This window comes from Pongo abelii, chromosome X, assembly GCF_028885655.2.
Source record: "Pongo abelii isolate AG06213 chromosome X, NHGRI_mPonAbe1-v2.0_pri, whole genome shotgun sequence".
Classification (NCBI taxonomy): domain Eukaryota; kingdom Metazoa; phylum Chordata; class Mammalia; order Primates; family Hominidae; genus Pongo; species Pongo abelii.
In genome coordinates, this window is record NC_072008.2 from 64,382,419 (window position 1) to 64,404,895 (window position 22,477).

Genomic DNA, 22,477 nt, shown 5'->3' on the forward strand with positions numbered 1-22,477 from the left:
GGATTCATACTACACAAAGCAGTTTCACAGAACGCTTCTGTTTAGTTTTTATGGGAAGGTATTCCCGTTTCCAACGAAGGCCTTAAAGGGCTCCAAATATCCACTTGCAGATTCTGCAAAAACAGAGTTTCAAAACTGCTCTATCAAAAGGAAGGCTTATCTCTCCGAGTTGAATGCACACATCATAAAGAGGTTTCTGAGAATGCTTCTGCCTGGTTTATGAGTGAAGATATTTCCTTTTCCACCATAGGCCTCAAAGCGCTCCAAATGAACACTTGCAGATTCTACAAAAAGAGTGTTTCAAAACTGCTCTTTCAAAAGAAGTATTCAACTCTGTGAGTTGGATTCATACTACACAAAGCATTTTCACAGAACGCTTCTGTTTAGTTTTTATGGGAAGATATTCCCGTTTCCAACGAAGGCCTGAAAGGGCTCCAAATATCCACTTACAGATTCTGCAAAAACAGAGTTTCAAAACTGCTCTATCAAAAGGAAGGCTTATCTCCCTGAGTTGAATGCACACATCATAAAGAGGTTTCTGAGAATGCTTCTGCCTGGTTTATATGTGAAGATATTTCCTTTTCCACCATAGGCCTCAAAGCGCTCCAAATGAACACTTGCAGATTCTACAAAAAGAGTGTTTCATAACTGCTCTAGCAAAGGAAAGGTTCAACTCTGTGAGTTACACACACACATCACAAAGGAGTTTGTGAGAATGCTTCTGTCCAGTTTTTATGGGAAGATATTCCCGTTTCTAACAAAGGCCTGAAAGAGCTCCAAATATCCACTTGCAGATGCTGCAAAAAGACTCTTTCCAAACTGCTCCATGAAAAGGAAGGTTCAACTCTGTGAGTTGAATGCACACATCATAAAGAAGTTTCAAAGAATGCTTCTGTCTAGGTTTTATGTGAAGATATTTCCTTTTCCACCATAGGCCTCAAAGCGCTCCAAATGAACACTTGCAGATTCTACAAAAAGAGTGTTTCAAAACTGCTCTTTCAAAAGAAGTGTTCAACTCTGTGAGTTGGATTCATACTACACAAAGCAGTTTCACAGAACGCTTCTGTTTAGTTTTTATGGGAAGATATTCCCGTTTCCAACGAAGGCCTGAAAGGGCTCCAAATATCCACTTACAGATTCTGCAAAAACAGAGTTTCGAAACTGCTCTATCAAAAGGAAGGCTTATCTCTCTGAGTTGAATGCACACATCATAAAGAGGTTTCTGAGAATGCTTCTGCCTGGTTTATATGTGAAGATATTTCCTTTTCCACCATAGGCCTCAAAGCGCTCCAAATGAACACTTGCAGATTCTACAAAAAGAGTGTTTCAAAACTGCTCTTTCAAAAGAAGTGTTCAACTCTGTGAGTTGGATTCATACTACACAAAGCAGTTTCACAGAACGCTTCTGTTTAGTTTTTATGGGAAGATATTCCCGTTTCCAACGAAGGCCTGAAAGGGCTCCAAATATCCACTTACAGATTCTGCAAAAACAGAGTTTCGAAACTGCTCTATCAAAAGGAAGGCTTATCTCTCTGAGTTGAATGCACACATCATAAAGAGGTTTCTGAGAATGCTTCTGCCTGGTTTATATGTGAAGATATTTCCTTTTCCACCGTAGGCCGCAAAGCGCTCCAAATGAACACTTGCAGATTCTACAAAAAGAGTGTTTCATAACTGCTCTAGCAAAGGAAAGGTTCAACTCTGTGAGTTACACACACACATCACAAAGCAGTTTGTGAGAATGCTTCTGTCCAGTTTTTATGGGAAGATATTCCCGTTTCTAACAAAGGCCTGAAAGAGCTCCAAATATCCACTTGCAGATGCTGCAAAAAGACTCTTTCCAAACTGCTCCATGAAAAGGAAGGTTCAACTCTGTGAGTTGAATGCACACATCATAAAGAAGTTTCAAAGAATGCTTCTTTCTAGGTTTTATGTGAAGATATTTCCTTTTCCACCATAGGCCTCAAAGCGCTCCAAATGAACACTTGCAGATTCTACAAAAAGAGTGTTTCAAAACTGCTCTTTCAAAAGAAGTGTTCAACTCTGTGAGTTGGATTCATACTACACAAAGCAGTTTCACAGAACGCTTCTGTTTAGTTTTTATGGGAAGATATTCCCGTTTCCAACGAAGGCCTGAAAGGGCTCCAAATATCCACTTACAGATTCTGCAAAAACAGAGTTTCGAAACTGCTCTATCAAAAGGAAGGCTAATCTCTCTGAGTTGAATGCACACATCATAAAGAGATTTCTGAGAATGCATCTGCCTGGTTTATATGTGAAGATATGTCCTTTTCCACCATAGGCCTCAAAGCGCTCCAAATGAACACTTGCAGATTCTACAAAAAGAGTGTTTCGTAACTGCTCTAGCAAAGGAAAGGTTCAACTCTGTGAGTTACACACACACATCACAAAGCAGTTTGTGAGAATGCTTCTGTCCAGTTTTTATGGGAAGATATTCCCGTTTCTAACAAAGGCCTGAAAGAGCTCCAAATATCCACTTGCAGATGCTGCAAAAAGACTCTTTCCAAACTGCTCCATGAAACGAAGGTTCAACTCTGTGAGTTGAATGCACACATCATAAAGAAGTTTCAAAGAATGCTTCTGTCTAGGTTTTATGTGAAGATATTTCCTTTCCACCATAGGCCTCAAAGCGCTCCAAATGAACACTTGCAGATTCTACAAAAAGAGTGTTTCAAAACTGCTCTTTCAAAAGAAGTGTTCAACTCTGTAAGTTGGATTCGTACTACACAAAGCAATTTCACAGAACGCTTCTGTTTAGTTTTTATGGGAAGATATTCCCGTTTCCAACGAAGGCCTGAAAGGTCTCCAAATATCCACTTGCAGATTCTGCAAAAACAGAGTTTCAAAACTGCTCTATCAAAAGGAAGGCTTATCTCTCCGAGTTGAATGCACACATCATAAAGAGGTTTCTGAGAATGCTTCTGCCTGGTTTATGAGTGAAGATATTTCCTTTTCCACCATAGGCCTCAAAGCGCTCCAAATGAACACTTGCAGATTCTATAAAAAGAGTGTTTCAAAACTGCACTTTCAAAAGAAGTGTTCAACTCTGTGAGTTGGATTCATACTACACAAAGCAGTTTCACAGAACGCTTCTGTTTAGTTTTTATGGGAAGATATTCCCGTTTCCAACGAAGGCCTGAAAGGGCTCCAAATATCCACTTACAGATTCTGCAAAAACAGAGTTTCGAAACTGCTCTATCAAAAGGAAGGCTTATCTCCCTGAGTTGAATGCACACATCATAAAGAGGTTTCTGAGAATGCTTCTGCCTGGTTTATATGTGAAGATATTTCCTTTTCCACCATAGGCCTCAAAGCGCTCCAAATGAACACTTGCAGATTCTACAAAAAGAGTGTTTCATAACTGCTCTAGCAAAGGAAAGGTTCAACTCTGTGAGTTACACACACACATCACAAAGCAGTTTGTGAGAATGCTTCTGTTCAGTTTTTATGGGACGATATTCCCGTTTCTAACAAAGGCCTGAAAGAGCTCCAAATATCCACTTGCAGATGCTGCAAAAAGACTCTTTCCAAACTGCTCCATGAAAAGGAAGGTTCAACTCTGTGAGTTGAATGCACACATCATAAAGAAGTTTCAAAGAATGCTTCTGTCTAGGTTTTATGTGAAGATATTTCCTTTTCCACCATAGGCCTCAAAGCGCTCCAAATGAACACTTGCAGATTCTACAAAAAGAGTGTTTCAAAACTGCTCTTTCAAAAGAAGTGTTCAACTCTGTGACATGGATTCATACTACACAAAGCAGTTTCACAGAACGCTTCTGTTTAGTTTTTATGGGAAGGTATTCCCGTTTCCAACGAAGGCCTGAAAGGGCTCCAAATATCCACCTGCAGATTCTGCAAAAACAGAGTTTCAAAACTTCTCTATCAAAAGGAAGGCTTATCTCTCCGAGTTGAATGGACACATCATAAAGAGGTTTCTGAGAATGCTTCTGCCTGGTTTATGAGTGAAGATATTTCCTTTTCCACCATAGGCCTCAAAGCGCTCCAAATGAACACTTGCAGATTCTACAAAAAGAGTGTTTCAAAACTGCTCTTTCAAAAGAAGTGTTCAACTCTGTGAGTTGGATTCATACTACACAAAGCAGTTTCACGGAACGCTTCTGTTTAGTTTTTATGGGAAGATATTCCCGTTTCCAACGAAGGCCTGAAAGGGCTCCAAATATCCACTTACAGATTCTGCAAAAACAGAGTTTCGAAACTGCTCTATCAAAAGGAAGGCTTATCTCTCTGAGTTGAATGCACACATCATAAAGAGGTTTCTGAGAATGCTTCTGCCTGGTTTATATGTGAAGATATTTCCTTTTCCACCATAGGCCTCAAAGCGCTCCAAATGAACACTTGCAGATTCTACAAAAAGAGTGTTTTATAACTGCTCTAGCAAAGGAAAGGTTCAACTCTGTGAGTTACACACACACATCACAAAGCAGTTTGTGAGAATGCTTCTGTCCAGTTTTTATGGGAAGATATTCCCGTTTCTAACAAAGGCCTGAAAGAGCTCCAAATATCCACTTGCAGATGCTGCAAAAAGACTGTTTCCAAACTGCTCCATGAAAAGGAAGGTTCAACTCTGTGAGTTGAATGCACACATCATAAAGAAGTTTCAAAGAATGCTTCTGTCTAGGTTTTATGTGAAGATATTTCCTTTTCCACCATAGGCCTCAAAGCGCTCCAAATGAACACTTGCAGATTCTACAAAAAGAGTGTTTCAAAACTGCTCTTTCAAAAGAAGTGTTCAACTCTGTGAGTTGGATTCATACTACACAAAGCAGTTTCACAGAACGCTTCTGTTTAGTTTTTATGGGAAGATATTCCCGTTTCCAACGAAGGCCTGAAAGGGCTCCAAATATCCACTTACAGATTCTGCAAAAACAGAGTTTCGAAACTGCTCTATCAAAAGGAAGGCTTATCTCTCCGAGTTGAATGCACACATCATAAAGAGGTTTCTGAGAATGCTTCTGCCGGGTTTATATGTGAAGATATTTCCTTTTCCACCATAGGCCTCAAAGCGCTCCAAATGAACACTTGCAGATTCTATAAAAAGAGTGTTTCATAACTGCTCTAGCAAAGGAAAGGTTCATCTCTGTGAGTTACACACACACATCACAAAGCAGTTTGTGAGAATGCTTCTGTCCAGTTTTTATGGGAAGATATTCCCGTTTCTAACAAAGGCCTGAAAGAGCTCCAAATATCCACTTGCAGATGCTGCAAAAAGACTCTTTCCAAACTGCTCCATGAAAACAAAGGTTCAACTCTGTGAGTTGAATGCACACATCATAAAGAAGTTTCAAAGAATGCTTCTGTCTAGGTTTTATGTGAAGATATTTCCTTTTCCACCATAGGCCTCAGAGCGCTCCAAAGGAACACTTGCAGATTCTACAAAAAGAGTGTTTCAAAACTGCTCTTTCAAAAGAAGTGTTCAACTCTGTAAGTTGGATTCGTACGGCACAAAGCAGTTTCACAGAACGCTTCTGTTAAGTTTTTATGGGAAGATATTCCCGTTTCCAACGAAGGCCTGAAAGGTCTCCAAATATCCACTTGCAGATTCTGCAAAAACAGAGTTTCAAAACTGCTCTATCAAAAGGAAGGCTTATCTCTCCGAGTTGAATGCACACATCATAAAGAGGTTTCTGAGAATGCTTCTGCCTGGTTTATGAGTGAAGATATTTCCTTTTCCACCATAGGCCTCAAAGCGCTCCAAATGAACACTTGCAGATTCTACAAAAAGAGTGTTTCAAAACTGCTCTTTCAAAAGAAGTGTTCAACTCTGTGAGTTGGATTCATACTACACAAAGCAGTTTCACAGAACGCTTCGGTTTAGTTTTTATGGGAAGATATTCCCGTTTCCAACGAAGGCCTGAAAGGGCTCCAAATATCCACTTACAGATTTTGCAAAAACAGAGTTTCGAAACTGCTCTATCAAAAGGAAGGCTTATCTCCCTGAGTTGAATGCACACATCATAAAGAGGTTTCTGAGAATGCTTCTGCCTGGTTTATATGTGAAGATATTTCCTTTTCCACCATAGGCCTCAAAGCGCTCCAAATGAACACTTGCAGATTCTACAAAAAGAGTGTTTCGTAACTGCTCTAGCAAAGGAAAGGTTCAACTCTGTGAGTTACACACACACATCACAAAGCAGTTTGTGAGAATGCTTCTGTCCAGTTTTATGGGACGATATTCCCGTTTCTAACAAAGGCCTGAAAGAGCTCCAAATATCCACTTGCAGATGCTGCAAAAAGACTCTTTCCAAACTGCTCCATGAAAAGGAAGGTTCAACTCTGTGAGTTGAATGCACACATCATAAAGAAGTTTCAAAGAATGCTTCTGTCTAGGTTTTATGTGAAGATATTTCCTTTTCCACCATAGGCCTCAAAGCGCTCCAAATGAACACTTGCAGATTCTACAAAAAGAGTGTTTCAAAACTGCTCTTTCAAAAGAAGTGTTCAACTCTGTGACATGGATTCATACTACACAAAGCAGTTTCACAGAACGCTTCTGTTTAGTTTTTATGGGAAGGTATTCCCGTTTCCAACGAAGGCCTGAAAGGGCTCCAAATATCCACCTGCAGATTCTGCAAAAACAGAGTTTCAAAACTTCTCTATCAAAAGGAAGGCTTATCTCTCCGAGTTGAATGGACACATCATAAAGAGGTTTCTGAGAATGCTTCTGCCTGGTTTATGAGTGAAGATATTTCCTTTTCCACCATAGGCCTCAAAGCGCTCCAAATGAACACTTGCAGATTCTACAAAAAGAGTGTTTCAAAACTGCTCTTTCAAAAGAAGTGTTCAACTCTGTGAGTTGGATTCATACTACACAAAGCAGTTTCACGGAACGCTTCTGTTTAGTTTTTATGGGAAGATATTCCCGTTTCCAACGAAGGCCTGAAAGGGCTCCAAATATCCACTTACAGATTCTGCAAAAACAGAGTTTCGAAACTGCTCTATCAAAAGGAAGGCTTATCTCTCTGAGTTGAATGCACACATCATAAAGAGGTTTCTGAGAATGCTTCTGCCTGGTTTATATGTGAAGATATTTCCTTTTCCACCATAGGCCTCAAAGCGCTCCAAATGAACACTTGCAGATTCTACAAAAAGAGTGTTTTATAACTGCTCTAGCAAAGGAAAGGTTCAACTCTGTGAGTTACACACACACATCACAAAGCAGTTTGTGAGAATGCTTCTGTCCAGTTTTTATGGGAAGATATTCCCGTTTCTAACAAAGGCCTGAAAGAGCTCCAAATATCCACTTGCAGATGCTGCAAAAAGACTGTTTCCAAACTGCTCCATGAAAAGGAAGGTTCAACTCTGTGAGTTGAATGCACACATCATAAAGAAGTTTCAAAGAATGCTTCTGTCTAGGTTTTATGTGAAGATATTTCCTTTTCCACCATAGGCCTCAAAGCGCTCCAAATGAACACTTGCAGATTCTACAAAAAGAGTGTTTCAAAACTGCTCTTTCAAAAGAAGTGTTCAACTCTGTGAGTTGGATTCATACTACACAAAGCAGTTTCACAGAACGCTTCTGTTTAGTTTTTATGGGAAGATATTCCCGTTTCCAACGAAGGCCTGAAAGGGCTCCAAATATCCACTTACAGATTCTGCAAAAACAGAGTTTCGAAACTGCTCTATCAAAAGGAAGGCTTATCTCTCCGAGTTGAATGCACACATCATAAAGAGGTTTCTGAGAATGCTTCTGCCGGGTTTATATGTGAAGATATTTCCTTTTCCACCATAGGCCTCAAAGCGCTCCAAATGAACACTTGCAGATTCTATAAAAAGAGTGTTTCATAACTGCTCTAGCAAAGGAAAGGTTCATCTCTGTGAGTTACACACACACATCACAAAGCAGTTTGTGAGAATGCTTCTGTCCAGTTTTTATGGGAAGATATTCCCGTTTCTAACAAAGGCCTGAAAGAGCTCCAAATATCCACTTGCAGATGCTGCAAAAAGACTCTTTCCAAACTGCTCCATGAAAACAAAGGTTCAACTCTGTGAGTTGAATGCACACATCATAAAGAAGTTTCAAAGAATGCTTCTGTCTAGGTTTTATGTGAAGATATTTCCTTTTCCACCATAGGCCTCAGAGCGCTCCAAAGGAACACTTGCAGATTCTACAAAAAGAGTGTTTCAAAACTGCTCTTTCAAAAGAAGTGTTCAACTCTGTAAGTTGGATTCGTACGGCACAAAGCAGTTTCACAGAACGCTTCTGTTAAGTTTTTATGGGAAGATATTCCCGTTTCCAACGAAGGCCTGAAAGGTCTCCAAATATCCACTTGCAGATTCTGCAAAAACAGAGTTTCAAAACTGCTCTATCAAAAGGAAGGCTTATCTCTCCGAGTTGAATGCACACATCATAAAGAGGTTTCTGAGAATGCTTCTGCCTGGTTTATGAGTGAAGATATTTCCTTTTCCACCATAGGCCTCAAAGCGCTCCAAATGAACACTTGCAGATTCTACAAAAAGAGTGTTTCAAAACTGCTCTTTCAAAAGAAGTGTTCAACTCTGTGAGTTGGATTCATACTACACAAAGCAGTTTCACAGAACGCTTCGGTTTAGTTTTTATGGGAAGATATTCCCGTTTCCAACGAAGGCCTGAAAGGGCTCCAAATATCCACTTACAGATTTTGCAAAAACAGAGTTTCGAAACTGCTCTATCAAAAGGAAGGCTTATCTCCCTGAGTTGAATGCACACATCATAAAGAGGTTTCTGAGAATGCTTCTGCCTGGTTTATATGTGAAGATATTTCCTTTTCCACCATAGGCCTCAAAGCGCTCCAAATGAACACTTGCAGATTCTACAAAAAGAGTGTTTCGTAACTGCTCTAGCAAAGGAAAGGTTCAACTCTGTGAGTTACACACACACATCACAAAGCAGTTTGTGAGAATGCTTCTGTCCAGTTTTATGGGACGATATTCCCGTTTCTAACAAAGGCCTGAAAGAGCTCCAAATATCCACTTGCAGATGCTGCAAAAAGACTCTTTCCAAACTGCTCCATGAAAAGGAAGGTTCAACTCTGTGAGTTGAATGCACACATCATAAAGAAGTTTCAAAGAATGCTTCTGTCTAGGTTTCATGTGAAGATATTTCCTTTTCCACCATAGGCCTCAAAGCGCTCCAAATGAACACTTGCAGATTCTACAAAAAGAGTGTTTCAAAACTGCTCTTTCAAAAGAAGAGTTCAACTCTGTGACATGGATTCATACTACACAAAGCAGTTTCACAGAACGCTTCTGTTTAGTTTTTATGGGAAGGTATTCCCGTTTCCAACGAAGGCCTTAAAGGGCTCCAAATATCCACTTGCAGATTCTGCAAAAACAGAGTTTCAAAACTGCTCTATCAAAAGGAAGGCTTATCTCTCCGAGTTGAATGCACACATCATAAAGAGGTTTCTGAGAATGCTTCTGCCTGGTTTATGAGTGAAGATATTTCCTTTTCCACCATAGGCCTCAAAGCGCTCCAAATGAACACTTGCAGATTCTACAAAAAGAGTGTTTCAAAACTGCTCTTTCAAAAGAAGTATTCAACTCTGTGAGTTGGATTCATACTACACAAAGCATTTTCACAGAACGCTTCTGTTTAGTTTTTATGGGAAGATATTCCCGTTTCCAACGAAGGCCTGAAAGGGCTCCAAATATCCACTTACAGATTCTGCAAAAACAGAGTTTCAAAACTGCTCTATCAAAAGGAAGGCTTATCTCCCTGAGTTGAATGCACACATCATAAAGAGGTTTCTGAGAATGCTTCTGCCTGGTTTATATGTGAAGATATTTCCTTTTCCACCATAGGCCTCAAAGCGCTCCAAATGAACACTTGCAGATTCTACAAAAAGAGTGTTTCATAACTGCTCTAGCAAAGGAAAGGTTCAACTCTGTGAGTTACACACACACATCACAAAGCAGTTTGTGAGAATGCTTCTGTCCAGTTTTTATGGGAAGATATTCCCGTTTCTAACAAAGGCCTGAAAGAGCTCCAAATATCCACTTGCAGATGCTGCAAAAAGACTCTTTCCAAACTGCTCCATGAAAAGGAAGGTTCAACTCTGTGAGTTGAATGCACACATCATAAAGAAGTTTCAAAGAATGCTTCTGTCTAGGTTTTATGTGAAGATATTTCCTTTTCCACCATAGGCCTCAAAGCGCTCCAAATGAACACTTGCAGATTCTACAAAAAGAGTGTTTCAAAACTGCTCTTTCAAAAGAAGTGTTCAACTCTGTGAGTTGGATTCATACTACACAAAGCAGTTTCACAGAACGCTTCTGTTTAGTTTTTATGGGAAGATATTCCCGTTTCCAACGAAGGCCTGAAAGGGCTCCAAATATCCACTTACAGATTCTGCAAAAACAGAGTTTCGAAACTGCTCTATCAAAAGGAAGGCTTATCTCTCTGAGTTGAATGCACACATCATAAAGAGGTTTCTGAGAATGCTTCTGCCTGGTTTATATGTGAAGATATTTCCTTTTCCACCATAGGCCTCAAAGCGCTCCAAATGAACACTTGCAGATTCTACAAAAAGAGTGTTTCAAAACTGCTCTTTCAAAAGAAGTGTTCAACTCTGTGAGTTGGATTCATACTACACAAAGCAGTTTCACAGAACGCTTCTGTTTAGTTTTTATGGGAAGATATTCCCGTTTCCAACGAAGGCCTGAAAGGGCTCCAAATATCCACTTACAGATTCTGCAAAAACAGAGTTTCGAAACTGCTCTATCAAAAGGAAGGCTTATCTCTCTGAGTTGAATGCACACATCATAAAGAGGTTTCTGAGAATGCTTCTGCCTGGTTTATATGTGAAGATATTTCCTTTTCCACCGTAGGCCTCAAAGCGCTCCAAATGAACACTTGCAGATTCTACAAAAAGAGTGTTTCATAACTGCTCTAGCAAAGGAAAGGTTCAACTCTGTGAGTTACACACACACATCACAAAGCAGTTTGTGAGAATGCTTCTGTCCAGTTTTTATGGGAAGATATTCCCGTTTCTAACAAAGGCCTGAAAGAGCTCCAAATATCCACTTGCAGATGCTGCAAAAAGACTCTTTCCAAACTGCTCCATGAAAAGGAAGGTTCAACTCTGTGAGTTGAATGCACACATCATAAAGAAGTTTCAAAGAATGCTTCTTTCTAGGTTTTATGTGAAGATATTTCCTTTTCCACCATAGGCCTCAAAGCGCTCCAAATGAACACTTGCAGATTCTACAAAAAGAGTGTTTCAAAACTGCTCTTTCAAAAGAAGTGTTCAACTCTGTGAGTTGGATTCATACTACACAAAGCAGTTTCACAGAACGCTTCTGTTTAGTTTTTATGGGAAGATATTCCCGTTTCCAACGAAGGCCTGAAAGGGCTCCAAATATCCACTTACAGATTCTGCAAAAACAGAGTTTCGAAACTGCTCTATCAAAAGGAAGGCTAATCTCTCTGAGTTGAATGCACACATCATAAAGAGATTTCTGAGAATGCATCTGCCTGGTTTATATGTGAAGATATGTCCTTTTCCACCATAGGCCTCAAAGCGCTCCAAATGAACACTTGCAGATTCTACAAAAAGAGTGTTTCAAAACTGCTCTTTCAAAAGAAGTGTTCAACTCTGTGAGTTGGATTCATACTACACAAAGCAGTTTCACAGAACGCTTCTGTTTAGTTTTTATGGGAAGATATTCCCGTTTCCAACGAAGGCCTGAAAGGGCTCCAAATATCCACTTACAGATTCTGCAAAAACAGAGTTTCGAAACTGCTCTATCAAAAGGAAGGCTTATCTCTCTGAGTTGAATGCACACATCATAAAGAGGTTTCTGAGAATGCTTCTGCCTGGTTTATATGTGAAGATATTTCCTTTTCCACCGTAGGCCTCAAAGCGCTCCAAATGAACACTTGCAGATTCTACAAAAAGAGTGTTTCATAACTGCTCTAGCAAAGGAAAGGTTCAACTCTGTGAGTTACACACACACATCACAAAGCAGTTTGTGAGAATGCTTCTGTCCAGTTTTTATGGGAAGATATTCCCGTTTCTAACAAAGGCCTGAAAGAGCTCCAAATATCCACTTGCAGATGCTGCAAAAAGACTCTTTCCAAACTGCTCCATGAAAAGGAAGGTTCAACTCTGTGAGTTGAATGCACACATCATAAAGAAGTTTCAAAGAATGCTTCTTTCTAGGTTTTATGTGAAGATATTTCCTTTTCCACCATAGGCCTCAAAGCGCTCCAAATGAACACTTGCAGATTCTACAAAAAGAGTGTTTCAAAACTGCTCTTTCAAAAGAAGTGTTCAACTCTGTGAGTTGGATTCATACTACACAAAGCAGTTTCACAGAACGCTTCTGTTTAGTTTTTATGGGAAGATATTCCCGTTTCCAACGAAGGCCTGAAAGGGCTCCAAATATCCACTTACAGATTCTGCAAAAACAGAGTTTCGAAACTGCTCTATCAAAAGGAAGGCTAATCTCTCTGAGTTGAATGCACACATCATAAAGAGATTTCTGAGAATGCATCTGCCTGGTTTATATGTGAAGATATGTCCTTTTCCACCATAGGCCTCAAAGCGCTCCAAATGAACACTTGCAGATTCTACAAAAAGAGTGTTTCGTAACTGCTCTAGCAAAGGAAAGGTTCAACTCTGTGAGTTACACACACACATCACAAAGCAGTTTGTGAGAATGCTTCTGTCCAGTTTTTATGGGAAGATATTCCCGTTTCTAACAAAGGCCTGAAAGAGCTCCAAATATCCACTTGCAGATGCTGCAAAAAGACTCTTTCCAAACTGCTCCATGAAACGAAGGTTCAACTCTGTGAGTTGAATGAACACATCATAAAGAAGTTTCAAAGAATGCTTCTGTCTAGGTTTTATGTGAAGATATTTCCTTTCCACCATAGGCCTCAAAGCGCTCCAAATGAACACTTGCAGATTCTACAAAAAGAGTGTTTCAAAACTGCTCTTTCAAAAGAAGTGTTCAACTCTGTAAGTTGGATTCGTACTACACAAAGCAATTTCACAGAACGCTTCTGTTTAGTTTTTATGGGATGATATTCCCGTTTCCAACGAAGGCTTGAAAGGTCTCCAAATATCCACTTGCAGATTCTGCAAAAACAGAGTTTCAAAACTGCTCTATCAAAAGGAAGGCTTATCTCTCCGAGTTGAATGCACACATCATAAAGAGGTTTCTGAGAATGCTTCTGCCTGGTTTATGAGTGAAGATATTTCCTTTTCCACCATAGGCCTCAAAGCGCTCCAAATGAACACTTGCAGATTCTACAAAAAGAGTGTTTCAAAACTGCACTTTCAAAAGAAGTGTTCAACTCTGTGAGTTGGATGCATACTACACAAAGCAGTTTCACAGAACGCTTCTGTTTAGTTTTTATGGGAAGATATTCCCGTTTCCAACGAAGGCCTGAAAGGGCTCCAAATATCCACTTACAGATTCTGCAAAAACAGAGTTTCGAAACTGCTCTATCAAAAGGAAGGCTTATCTCCCTGAGTTGAATGCACACATCATAAAGAGGTTTCTGAGAATGCTTCTGCCTGGTTTATATGTGAAGATATTTCCTTTTCCACCATAGGCCTCAAAGCGCTCCAAATGAACACTTGCAGATTCTATAAAAAGAGTGTTTCATAACTGCTCTAGCAAAGGAAAGGTTCAACTCTGTGAGTTACACACACACATCACAAAGCAGTTTGTGAGAATGCTTCTGTCCAGTTTTTATGGGACGATATTCCCATTTCTAACAAAGGCCTGAAAGAGCTCCAAATATCCACTTGCAGATGCTGCAAAAAGACTCTTTCCAAACTGCTCCATGAAAAGGAAGGTTCAACTCTGTGAGTTGAATGCACACATCATAAAGAAGTTTCAAAGAATGCTTCTGTCTAGGTTTTATGTGAAGATATTTCCTTTTCCACCATAGGCCTCAAAGCGCTCCAAATGAACACTTGCAGATTCTACAAAAAGAGTGTTTCAAAACTGCTCTTTCAAAAGAAGTGTTCAACTCTGTGACATGGATTCATACTACACAAAGCAGTTTCACAGAACGCTTCTGTTTAGTTTTTATGGGAAGGTATTCCCGTTTCCAACGAAGGCCTGAAAGGGCTCCAAATATCCACCTGCAGATTCTGCAAAAACAGAGTTTCAAAACTTCTCTATCAAAAGGAAGGCTTATCTCTCCGAGTTGAATGGACACATCATAAAGAGGTTTCTGAGAATGCTTCTGCCTGGTTTATGAGTGAAGATATTTCCTTTTCCACCATAGGCCTCAAAGCGCTCCAAATGAACACTTGCAGATTCTACAAAAAGAGTGTTTCAAAACTGCTCTTTCAAAAGAAGTGTTCAACTCTGTGAGTTGGATTCATACTACACAAAGCAGTTTCACAGAACGCTTCTGTTTAGTTTTTATGGGAAGATATTCCCGTTTCCAACGAAGGCCTGAAAGGGCTCCAAATATCCACTTACAGATTCTGCAAAAACAGAGTTTCGAAACTGCTCTATCAAAAGGAAGGCTTATCTCTCTGAGTTGAATGCACACATCATAAAGAGGTTTCTGAGAATGCTTCTGCCTGGTTTATATGTGAAGATATTTCCTTTTCCACCATAGGCCTCAAAGCGCTCCAAATGAACACTTGCAGATTCTACAAAAAGAGTGTTTCATAACTGCTCTAGCAAAGGAAAGGTTCAACTCTGTGAGTTACACACACACATCACAAAGCAGTTTGTGAGAATGCTTCTGTCCAGTTTTTATGGGAAGATATTCCCGTTTCTAACAAAGGCCTGAAAGAGCTCCAAGTATCCACTTGCAGATGCTGCAAAAAGACTCTTTCCAAACTGCTCCATGAAAACAAAGGTTCAACTCTGTGAGTTGAATGCACACATCATAAAGAGGTTTCTGAGAATGCTTCTGCCTGGTTTATGAGTGAAGATATTTCCTTTTCCACCATAGGCCTCAGAGCGCTCCAAATGAACACTTGCAGATTCTGCAAAAAGAGTGTTTCAAAACTGCTCTTTCAAAAGAAGTGTTCAACTCTGTGAGTTGGATTCATACTACACAAAGCAGTTTCACAGAACGCTTCTGTTTAGTTTTTATGGGAAGATATTCCCGTTTCCTACGAAGGCCTGAAAGGGCTCCAAATATCCACTTACAGATTCTGCAAAAACAGAGTTTCGAAACTGCTCTATCAAAAGGAAGGCTTATCTCTCTGAGTTGAATGCACACATCATAAAGAGGTTTCTGAGAATGCTTCTGCCTGGTTTATATGTGAAGATATTTCCTTTTCCACCATAGGCCTCAAAGCGCTCCAAATGAACACTTGCAGATTCTACAAAAAGAGTGTTTCATAACTGCTCTAGCAAAGGAAAGGTTCAACTCTGTGAGTTACACACACACATCACAAAGCAGTTTGTGAGAATGCTTCTGTCCAGTTTTTATGGGAATATATTCCCGTTTCAAACAAAGGCCTGAAAGAGCTCGAAATATCCACTTGCAGATGCTGCAAAAAGACTCTTTCCAAACTGCTCCATGAAAAGGAAGGTTCAACTCTGTGAGTTGAATGCACACATCATAAAGAAGTTTCAAAGAATGCTTCTGTCTAGGTTTTATGTGAAGATATTTCCTTTTCCACCATAGGCCTCAAAGCGCTCCAAATGAACACTTGCAGATTCTACAAAAAGAGTGTTTCAAAACTGCTCTTTCAAAAGAAGTGTTCAACTCTGTGAGTTGGATTCATACTACACAAAGCAGTTTCAGAGAACGCTTCTGTTTAGTTTTTATGGGAAGATATTCCCGTTTCCAACGAAGGCCTGAAAGGTCTCCAAATATCCACTTGCAGATTCTGCAAAAACAGAGTTTCGAAACTGCTCTATCAAAACGAAGGCTTATCTCTCTGAGTTGAATGCACACATCATAAAGAGGTTTCTGAGAATGCTTCTACCTGGTTTATGAGTGAAGATATTTCCTTTTCCACCATAGGCCTCAAAGCGCTCCAAATGAACACTTGCAGATTCTACAAAAAGAGTGTTTCATAACTGCTCTAGCAAAGGAAAGGTTCAACTCTGTGAGTTACACACACACATCACAAAGCAGTTTGTGAGAATGCTTCTGTCCAGTTTTTATGGGACGATATTCCCGTTTCTAACAAAGGCCTGAAAGAGCTCCAAATATCCACTTGCAGATGCTGCAAAAAGACTCTTTCCAAACTGCTCCATGAAAAGGAAGGTTCAACTCTGTGAGTTGAATGCACACATCATAAAGAAGTTTCAAAGAATTCTTCTTTCTAGGTTTTATGTGAAGATATTTCCTTTTCCACCATAGGCCTCAAAGCGCTCCAAATGAACACTTGCAGATTCTACAAAAAGAGTGTTTCAAAACAGCTCTTTCAAAAGAAGTGTTCAACTCTGTGAGTTGGATTCATACTACACAAAGCAGTTTCACAGAACGCTTCTGTTTAGTTTTTATGGGAAGATATTCCCGTTTCCAACGAAGGCCTGAAAGGGCTCCAAATATCCACTTACAGATTCTGCAAAAACAGAGTTTCGAAACTGCTCTATCAAAAGGAAGGCTTATCTCTCTGAGTTGAATGCACACATCATAAAGAGGTTTCTGAGAATGCTTCTGCCTGGTTTATATGTGAAGATATTTCCTTTTCCACCATAGGCCTCAAAGCGCTCCAAATGAACACTTGCAGATTCTACAAAAAGAGTGTTTCATAACTGCTCTAGCAAAGGAAAGGTTCAACTCTGTGAGTTACACACACATATCACAAAGCAGTTTGTGAGAATGCTTCTGTCCAGTTTTTTTGGGAAGATATTCCCGTTTCTAACAACGGCCTGGAAGAGCTCCAAATATCCACTTGCAGATGCTGCAAAAAGACTCTTTCCAAACTGCTCCATGAAAACAAAGGTTCAACTCTGTGAGTTGAATGCACACATCATAAAGAAGTTTCAAAGAATGCTTCTGCCTGGTTTATATGTGAAGATATTTCCTTTTCGACCATAGGCCTCAAAGCTCTCCAAATGAACACTTGCAGATTCTACAAAAACAGTGTTTCATAACTGCTCTAGCAAAGGAAAGGTTCAACTCTGTGAGTTACACACACACATCACAAAGCAGTTTGTGAGAATGCTTCTGTCCAGTTTTTATGGGAAGATATTCCCGTTTCTAACAAAGGCCTGAAAGAGCTCCAAATATCCACTTGCAGATGCTACAAAAAGACTCTTTCCAAACTGCTCCATGAGAACAAAAATTCAACTCTGTGAGTTGAATGCACACATCATAAAGAGGTTTCTGAGAATGCTTCTGCCTGGTTTCTATGTGAAGATATTTCCTTTTCCACCATAGGCCTCAAAGCGCTCCAAATGAACACTTGCAGATTCTACAAAAAGAGTGTTTCAAAACTGCTCTTTCAGAAGAAGAGTTCAACTCTGTGAGTTGGATTCATACTACACAAAGCAGTTTCACAGAACGCTTCTGTTTAGTTTTTATGGGAAGATATTCCCGTTTCCAACGAAGGCCTGAAAGGGCTGCAAATATCCACTTACAGATTCTGCAAAAACAGAGTTTCGAAACTGCTCTATCAAAAGGAAGGCTTATCCCCCTGAGCTGAATGCACACATCATAAAGAGGTTTCTGAGAATGCTTCTGCCTGGTTTATATGTGAAGATATTTCCTTTTCCACCATAGGCCTCAAAGCGCTCCAAATGAACACTTGCAGATTCTACAAAAAGAGTGTTTCATAACTGCTCTAGCAAACGAAAGGTTCAACTCTGTGAGTTACACACACACATCACAAAGCAGTTTGTGAGAATGCTTCTTTCCAGTTTTTATGGGACGATATTCCCGTTTCTAAAAAAGGCCTGAAAGAGCTCCAAATATCCACTTGCAGATGCTGCAAAAAGACTCTTTCCAAGCTGCTCCATGAATAGGAAGGTTCAACTCTGTGAGTTGAATGCACACATCATAAAGAGGTTTCAAAGAATGCTTCTGTCTAGGTTTGATGTGAAGATATTTCCTTTCCACCATAGGCCTCAAAGCGCTCCAAATGAACACTTGCAGATTCTACAAAAAGAGTGTTTCAAAACTGCTCTTTCAAAGAAGTGTTCAACTCTGTGAGTTGGATTCATACTACACAAAGCAGTTTCACAGAACGCTTCTGTTTAGTTTTTATGGGAAGATATTCCCGTTTCCAACGAAGGCCTGAAAGGGCTCCAAATATCCACTTACAGATTCTGCAAAAACAGAGTTTCGAAACTGCTCTATCAAAAGGAAGGCTTATCTCTCTGAGTTGAATGCACACATCATAAAGAGGTTTCTGAGAATGCTTCTGCCTGGTTTATATGTGAAGATATTTCCTTTACCACCATAGGCCTCAAAGCGCTCCAAATGAACACTTGCAGATTCTACAAAAAGAGTGTTTCGTAACTGCTCTAGCAAAGGAAAGGTTCAACTCTGTGAGTTACACACACACATCACAAAGCAGTTTGTGAGAATGCTTCTGTCCAGTTTTTATGGGAAGATATTCCCGTTTCTAACAAAGGCCTGAAAGAGCTCCAAATATCCACTCTGCAGATGCTGCAAAAAGACTCTTTCCAAACTGCTCCATGAATAGGAAGGTTCAACTCTGTGAGTTGAATGCACACATCATAAAGAAGTTTCAAAGAATGCTTCTGTCTAGGTTTTATGTGAAGATATTTCCTTTTCCACCATAGGCCTCAAAGCGCTCCAAATGAACACTTGCAGATTCTACAAAAAGAGTGTTTCAAAACTGCTCTTTCAAAAGAAGTGTTCAACTCTGTGAGTTGGATTCATACTACACAAAGCAGTTTCACAGAACGCTTCTGTTTAGTTTTTATGGGAAGATATTCCCGTTTCCAACGAAGGCCTGAAAGGGCTCCAAATATCCACTTACAGATTCTGCAAAAACAGAGTTTCGAAACTGCTCTATCAAAAGGAAGGCTTATCTCTCTGAGTTGAATGCACACATCATAAAGAGGTTTCTGAGAATGCTTCTGCCTGGTTTATATGTGAAGATATTTCCTTTTCCACCATAGGCCTCAAAGCGCTCCAAATGAACACTTGCAGATTCTACAAAAAGAGTGTTTCAAAACTGCTCTAGCAAAGGAAAAGTTCAACTCTGTGAGTTACACACACACATCACAAAGCAGTTTGTGAGAATGCTTCTGTCCTGTTTTTATGGGAAGATATTCCCGTTTCTAACAAAGGCCTGAAAGAGCTCCAAATATCCACTTGCAGATGCTGCAAAAAGACTCTTTCCAAACTGCTCCATGAATAGGAAGGTTCAACTCTGTGAGTTGAATGCACACATCATAAAGAAGTTTCAAAGAATGCTTCTGTCTAGGTTTTATGTGAAGATATATCCTTTTCCACCATAGGCCTCAAAGCGCTCCAAATGAACACTTGCAGATTCTACAAAAAGAGTGTTTCAAAACTGCTCTTTCAAAAGAAGTGTTCAACTCTGTAAGTTGGATTCGTACTACACAAAGCAGTTTCACAGAACGCTTCTGTTTAGTTTTTATGGGAAGATATTCCCGTTTCCAACGAAGGCCTTAAAGGTCTCCAAATATCCACTTGCAGATTCTGCAAAAACAGAGTTTCGAAACTGCTCTATCAAAAGGAAGGCTTATCCCTCCGAGTTGAATGCACACATCTTAAAGAGGTTTCTGAGAATGCTTCTGCCTGGTTTATGAGTGAAGATATTTCCTTTTCCACCATAGGCCTCAAAGCGCTCCAAATGAACACTTGCAGATTCTACAAAAAGAGTGTTTCAAAACTGCTCTTTCAAAAGAAGTGTTCAACTCTGTGAGTTGGATTCATACTACACAAAGCAGTTTCACAGAACGCTTCTGTTTAGTTTTTATGGGAAGATATTCCCGTTTCCAACGAAGGCCTGAAAGGGCTCCAAATATCCACTTACAGATTCTGCAAAAACAGAGTTTCGAAACTGCTCTATCAAAAGGAAGGCTTATCTCTCTGAGTTGAATGCACACATCATAAAGAGGTTTCTGAGAATGCTTCTGCCTGGTTTATATGTGAAGATATTTCCTTTTCCACCATAGGCCTCAAAGCGCTCCAAATGAACACTTGCAGATTCTACAAAAAGAGTGTTTCATAACTGCTCTAGCAAAGGAAAGGTTCAACTCTGTGAGTTACACACACACATCACAAAGCAGTTTGTGAGAATGCTTCTGTCCAGTTTTTATGGGAAGATATTCCCGTTTCTAACAAAGGCCTGAAAGAGCTCCAAATATCCACTTGCAGTTGCTGCAAAAAGACTCTTTCCAAACTGCTCCATGAAAACGAAGGTTCAACTCTATGAGTTGAATGCACACATCATAAAGAAGTTTCAAAGAATGCTTCTGTCTAGGTTTTATGGGAAGATATTTCCTTTTCCACCATAGGCCTCAAAGCGCTCCAAATGAACACTTGCAGATTCTACAAAAAGAGTGTTTCAAAACTGCTCTTTCAAAAGAAGTGTTCAACTCTGTGAGTTGGATTCATACTACACAAAGCAGTTTCACAGAACGCTTCTGTTTAGTTTTTATGGGAAGATATTCCCGTTTCCAACGAAGGCCTGAAAGGGCTCCAAATATCCACTTACAGATTCTGCAAAAACAGAGTTTCGAAACTGCTCTATCAAAAGGAAGGCTTATCTCTCTGAGTTGAATGCACACATCATAAAGCGGTTTCTGAGAATGCTTCTGCCTGGTTTATATGTGAAGATATTTCCTTTTCCACCATAGGCCTCAAAGCGCTCCAAATGAACACTTGCAGATTCTACAAAAAGAGTGTTTCATAACTGCTCTAGCAAAGGAAAGGTTCAACTCTGTGAGTTACACACACACATCACAAAGCAGTTTGTGAGAATGCTTCTGTCCAGTTTTTATGGGAAGATATTCCCGTTTCTAACAAAGGCCTGAAAGAGCTCCAAATATCCACTTGCAGATGCTGCAAAAAGACTCTTTCCAAACTGCTCCATGAAAACGAAGGTTCAACTCTGTGAGTAGAATGCACACATCATAAAAAAGTTTCAAAGAATGCTTCTGTCTAGGTTTTATGTGAAGATATTTCCTTTCCACCATAGGCCTCAAAGCGCTCCAAATGAACACTTGCAGATTCTACAAAAAGAGTGTTTCAAAACTGCTCTTTCAAAAGAAGTGTTCAACTCTGTAAGTTGGATTCGTACTACACAAAGCAGTTTCGCAGAACGCTTCTGTTTAGTTTTTATGGGAAGATATTCCCGTTTCCAACGAAGGCCTGAAAGGTCTCCAAATATCCACTTGCAGATTCTGCAAAAACAGAGTTTCAAAACTGCTCTATCAAAAGGAAGGCTTATCTCTCCGAGTTGAATGCACACATCATAAAGGGGTTTCTGAGAATGCTTCTGCCTGGTTTATGAGTGAAGATATTTCCTTTTCCACCATAGGCCTCAATGCGCTCCAGATGAACACTTGCAGATTCTACAAAAAGAGTGTTTCAAAACTGCTCTTTCAAAAGAAGTGTTCAACTCTGTGAGTTGGATTCATACTACACAAAGCAGTTTCACAGAACGCTTCTGTTTAGTTTTTATGGGAAGATATTCCCGTTTCCAACGAAGGCCTGAAAGGGCTCCAAATATCCACTTACAGATTCTGCAAAAACAGAGTTTCGAAACTGCTCTATCAAAAGGAAGGCTTATCTCTCCGAGTTGAATGCACACATCATAAAGAGGTTTCTGAGAATGCTTCTGCCTGGTTTCTATGTGAAGATATTTCCTTTTCCACCATAGGCCTCAAAGCGCTCCAAATGAACACTTGCAGATTCTACAAAAAGAGTGTTTCATAACTGCTCTAGCAAACGAAAGGTTCAACTCTGTGAGTTACACACACACATCACAAAGCAGTTTGTGAGAATGCTTCTTTCCAGTTTTTATGGGACGATATTCCCGTTTCTAACAAAGGCCTGAAAGAGCTCCAAATATCCACTTGCAGATGCTGCAAAAAGACTCTTTCCAAGCTGCTCCATGAATGGGAAGGTTCAACTCTGTGAGTTGAATGCACACATCATAAAGAGGTTTCAAAGAATGCTTCTGTCTAGGTTTGATGTGAAGATATTTCCTTTCCACCATAGGCCTCAAAGCGCTCCAAATGAACACTTGCAGATTCTACAAAAAGAGTGTTTCAAAACTGCTCTTTCAAAAGAAGTGTTCAACTCTGTGAGTTGGATTCATACTACACAAAGCAGTTTCACAGAACGCTTCTGTTTAGTTTTTATGGGAAGATATTCCCGTTTCCAACGAAGGCCTGAAAGGGCTCCAAATATCCACTTACAGATTCTGCAAAAACAGAGTTTCGAAACTGCTCTATCAAAAGGAAGGCTTATCTCTCTGAGTTGAATGCACACATCATAAAGAGGTTTCTGAGAATGCTTCTGCCTGGTTTATATGTGAAGATATTTCCTTTTCCACCATAGGCCTCA